We start from the raw sequence: 6,008 nt of genomic DNA on the forward strand, positions 1-6,008 counted from the left end.
TTAATTTTTGGTAATAACGGTCAACTTCGTGCCATTTTAACTTACCCTAGCCCTATCCTCTACAATCCAGTAAGAAACACTTGTTCATTATAAAAGGCTAATTTTTGGTGATAACAGTAAATTTTGTGCGACTTTAACTTACCCTAGCCCTATGTTCCACAAGCCAGTATTCCCTGTAGGATACACAGATTAAAAGACCTTATTCATAAGTAGTTATAATTAATTATTTTTTTTTACCTGGCTTGTGGCTCCCTTATACACTGGCTCAAATGGATTATCATAATTTTGCCTAACTTGAAATTGGCTTAATGCCAAAGTTACTTCCTAGGTTGGATGGGGAATATTTGTGGAAAACATTTACAGGCTGTTGTCTCAATTGCTGCTGCCTGAGGATTATAGATAACAATACACTAACCAAAAAGCTTAGAAGAAACATCTAGGGAATAAGATATCTCTAACAGGTTTGAAAACCTCTAACATATTCCAGGAATGTAGAATGCTACACACATGCTCAGGAAAGATCTAAAAAGACCCTCTACTGTCACCTCCTACTGATAATGACAGTCTTTGGCAGCAGGAAGTGAAAGATAAGGCAAAGCTGTAAACTGGATGAAGGCATGCCACGACAAACAAACATAGCCTCATGGAAAGACTGGAAGATTTATGGTACCAGGCATTTAAGAAAACCTCTCTCCAATATGACCCTGACCACCAAAATAGTGGAACAAAAAATTCAGGAGCCACACACAACAAAAAATATAGACTTAATAGAATTATTTCAAAAAAGTAACTAAACAAAATGAACAACAACAGTAATAAGCAACAACAATAACAGATCCTGAGAAAGAGAAGTAACATGACTTTCAGTGTTATCAAATTATAATATTCAAATTCCAATTTTCAACCCCAAATTGCAAGGGATTAAAAAAGACAGAAAGGATGGTCCATAGATAGGAAAAAATAAATTATAAAGCCTTATGCTTGAACAAGCCCAAATGTTAGAACTTCTAGAGAAAGATTTTAAACCACTTATTTTAAATATGCTAAATGAACCAGAAACCACACCTCAAGAATTAAGAGAAAGTATGAGAGTAATATTGCAACAAATAGAGAATATCAATAAAGGGATAGAAATTTGTAAAATTACCCAAATAAAAATTCTGAAGCTGAAAAGTAAAACTGATATGAAAATTCACAAGAGGAGCTCAACAGCAGATTTGAGTAAACAGACAAAAGGAATCAGTGAACTTGAGTAGGTCATTTGAGGTAATCCATTCTGCGGAACAGAAAAAATCAAGAATAAAGAAAAATAAAGAGTGCTTAAAAGGCTTTTGGAACACCATGAAGCACAATTACATTCACATATTTGAAGTTCCAGAAGGATGAGAGAAAGTAAGAGAAAACAGGATATTTGAAAGAATAATGACCCAAATTTATCAAATTAGATGCAAAACATCAATCTACACATATAAGAAGCTGAACAAAGTCCAAGTAGGAAAAAAATTAAAGAGAGCCACATGGAATCACATCGTTATTAAACTGTTGAAAACAAGGACAAAAAATCAAGAAAGCAGCAAGAGAGAAGCAATTGTTAGTACAAAAGACTCTCAATAAGATGAACAACATAATTTTCATCAGAAACTATGGAAGCCAAAAAGCAGTGAGGTGACGTACTCTAATTTCTGAAAGAAAAATATATGGGAAGCAAAGAATTCTATATTGGACAAAAGTATCCTTCAAAAATGAAGAAGAAATAAAGATATCAACTGATAAAATGTAAGAGCTTGTTACTCTAAGGCTTGTTCTCCAACAAATGCTAAACAGAATCTTGTGGTATGGAAAGAAAGACCATTAGACAATAACTCAAATCAAATTTAAAAAAGAACACTGGAAATATAACTACATAGGTAAATGAAAGACATTATACATGCATTTTTCTTTGTATTTTAAAAATCAAATTTAAAAGACAACTGCATAAAGCAATAATACTTAATTTTAGTCGATGGGCAAACTATGTATAAAAATGCAATCTGTGAAAATGACTGCATAGAATTTAGGAAAAAATATATAAGAACAACATTTTTGTATGCTAATAAATGTAAGTTTGTATTAATCTGTATCAGATTATTATATTTAAAATTTTAATTTTTGTCTCCATAGTAACAACCAAGAAATTATCTAAAGAAATATAGAAAAAGGTATAACGTGATCCATGAGAAAATATGTCTTTAATTTAAAAAGTCAGCAATGGAGGAATTAAAGAACAAGTAAGACATAACACATATAGAAAATATTTAGTAATATTGCAAGACTCACTTCTGCCTTATGGGTAATTATATTAATTATAAATAAACTAAACTCCTTAAATTTAGCAGAATAGATTTAAAATAAAGCATAATTCAACTATACACAGTCTACAAGAGACTCACTTTAAATTCAATTATACAAATAGGGTTAAAGCAAAAATATAAAAAAATTAATTGCAAACAGTACTCAAAAGAGAGCTGAAGTAACTGTGTTATCAGACAAAATAGACATTAAAATAAAAATTGTTGAGTGACAATGAAAGACATTATGACATTATGTAGTGATAAAGTTTCAATTGATCGAGAAGCTATAATAATTATAAACGCATAAGCACCTAAGAACAGATCCCCAAAATGCATAAAACCAAACTGACAGAATAAAAGGTAGACAAATAAACAATTATGGTTGGAGCCTACAATACTTCACTTTCTGTAGAACCACTAGACAGAAAGTCAATGAGGACAAAGAAGATGTGAACAACACCGTATACCGACTATTAGGTTGGTGCAAAAGTTATCACGGTTTTTGCCATTACTTTCAAAAGCAATTGGGGCAAAAACTGCAATTACTTTTGCACCAACCTAATAAGTCACAATATGTATATTATATGTAAACAACAATAGGTAAATAATAATAAAATCCATGTGATCGTTTGAACACACACTAAATGGTCATGTGGCAAAATACAACATGTTTTCATAGTAAAAATACCTAATACACTAGGAACAGAAAAAGGCTTCTTGGCCGGGTGCAGTGGCTCACACATGTAATCCCAGCACTTTGGGATGCCGAGGTGGGTGGATCACTTGAGGTCAGGAGTTTGAGACCAGCCGGGCCAACATGATGAAGCCCCGTCTCTATTAAAAATACAAACACGAGCTGGGGATGGTAGTGCATGCCTACTTGGGAGTCTGAGGCACAAGAGTCACTTGAACCCAGGCGGTGGAGGCTGTGGTGAGCTGAGATTGCACTACTACACTCCAACCTGGGCGACATGGTGAGACTCTTGTCTCAAAAAAATAAAAGAAAAAGAAAAGAAAAGTGAAAAAGATTTTGCAATCTGAAAAAGAACAAAAGAACATTGCGAAAACTCCGTAACAAACGTCATACTTAAATGTGAAAGGCAAAAGTCTTTTATCTAAGGTCAGGTGTAAGGGAAGTGTGTTTATTCACACTGTTTCTCTTCACATTGCATTGGAGGGTATAACAAAGAAAAAAAATGAAAAAGCAGAAAAAAGGAATAAAAAATGTTCATTTGCATAGGAAGCAATAATAAAATTATCATTATTTGCAGACGACATTGTCTTATATATGAGAAGGATCTACATCTCTCCCACCAAAGAAAACCAAACAAGACAAAAAGAAACCTATTAGAGCCAATAAATAAGCTTAGCAAAGTTGTAGACTATATATCAACATGAAACATCAGTTGGATTTCTATACGCTAACAAAGAATTATCTGAAAATGACATTGAGAAAACATGGCATACAAAAAATAACATACTTAGAAATGTAACAAATGTGCAAGACATACACTAAAATCTGTAAAACATTATGTGTAATTTGCTTATAATAGAATAAATAGGATTGTGTGTAATAATTTCATAATTATTGTTTTCTTTACTACTTTTTGGGTGATTACCATGTTTGTGAGTTCCAGAAACTAACATCAGACCTGACATTAGGTTGTGTGACAACAAAATATGAAAAGGTCTGAAGACGGAAAAGTCAAAGCCCAAGTAAAATACCAAAAATAGAATGCAAATACAAAATATAAAATGTTTCTAGGTCTCTGATAGTAGTCAGAGAAATCACTTAAATTATGGGCAAGAATCTAGAGATATTAGCAAAATAGGAACTGAATTTCTGAATTTAAGATTGAAACACCTTGGTGTCTCCCCTTCAGTTACATTTTCTCCTCTTACCTCCTCAAACCCCCCAAAATCAATTCAACTCGTAGCTGAAAAGGCCGTCAGATGGACATCCAGGCAGACAGTTTTTGGGCACCTCCCGGAAACTGAATTTCATACTACCATCACAAGGACTTTGCACTGGATTTGACACAATTTGTCATTATTTCCTACATGTCCCACTGATATTGCAACTGGAACAATAAGTCAAATAGATATATTCCAGTATTCCCAAGAATGGCCTAAGTTGTATGTCATTCTGAAAAGTTTCTCTAAATAAAGGTTCTCAATCTTAGGACTTCTTTGTCTACACCTTTCTGTTCCATAAAGCATTAATATAAAAGAAAGTAAAAATGCTAAGTATCTTATTTTCTTACTATATTTTCCTGCTAAATGGCTTCAGGGCAGAAATTGCAAATTGCAGAGCTCCCAGATAGGAAATGCCATTCACCCCATCTGTTAATACAACAAGCATAAAGTCCTTGTGCTAGGCTTTGAGGATGCTGTTGCTTTGCAGCGTAAGGACAACTAGCCCATCTGGCCTTAACAGTCGTGTTGCTAGAGACTCAATTTGAACAGATGGATTCTCGGATTAATAAATTGAAAAGACCAGCTGATACGTTGGCTCAATGTATTTTTATCAACTATAAGGTGGGAAGAGTTGGAAATAAGTGTGGCAATATTTCTGATCTAATTATTGTCACCTTCAAGGACATAAAAGCTATCAGGAAACAGTGAGAGACTTTGATTCTATATCAAAGGTCAGCAAACCTCCCAAAGGGGTAAGACAATTGTTCTGGCTCCTTTGTAAAATGCCATGATACGAATAAAAAAGAGATATTAAGTAGTAAAAAAAAACCAAGAAGCACTTTGTCTATGAAGAAGTACACAACCACGTGAATGGAAGGGTAGAAATAGTTTATCCATTGATATATTGTTTGGTTGACAAATTAATTCATACATTCATTTACTCAACAAATGGTTATTGAATATGAGTCTGCAAATTTGCCTCGAATTTCTTTCTATGCTTATCTCTTATCATGGATAGTTGTACATCTTATATTGTAACAATATTGAACTAATTACAGTTATTGGAAACAATAGTGCCCTTTTCTGTTTCTAAATGGCCAAGTATATATTCATTTGTAATACTCATTTTTCTACACAGGATTTACCAAATCATGTTTAAGATCTTGTTTGAATTTTACATTCATGATATTACCTAAGATTTTTTAAAACAGTTAATGTACATTTTGTTGCATTCTTGCAAACAATCTACAACTTTGCAAGTGAAACTATTCTAGAAAGATGAATAGGCAAGTAAGTTACTTGCGTGCCAAACAAATTCTTACATAGATGTATTAGTCTGTTCTTACATTGCTATAAAGGGCTACCTGACACTGACTAATTTATGAAGAAATGAGGTTTAATTGACTTACAGTTCTGCAGGATGTACAAGAAGCATGGCTGTGAGTCCTCAGGAAACATGATCATGGCAGAAGGGTGAAGCGGAAGCAAGCATGTCTTCACATGGCAGCAGGAGAAAGAGGGTAAAGGAGGAAATGCTACATACTTTTAAACAACCAGATCTCATGAGAACTCACTCACTTTCAACAGCAAGGGGGAAATCCACCTTCATGATCCAGTTACCTCTCACCAGGTGCCCCGCTACCAACAATGAGGATTGGAATTCGACATGAGATTTGGGTAGGGACACAGAGCCAAACCATATCAATAAATAATTGGAAAAAAAACACACACACAAGAATTTAGGGTATAAAACTGACCCTG

This window comes from Macaca thibetana, chromosome 8 (genome assembly GCF_024542745.1).
Source record: "Macaca thibetana thibetana isolate TM-01 chromosome 8, ASM2454274v1, whole genome shotgun sequence".
Classification (NCBI taxonomy): Eukaryota; Metazoa; Chordata; class Mammalia; order Primates; family Cercopithecidae; genus Macaca; species Macaca thibetana.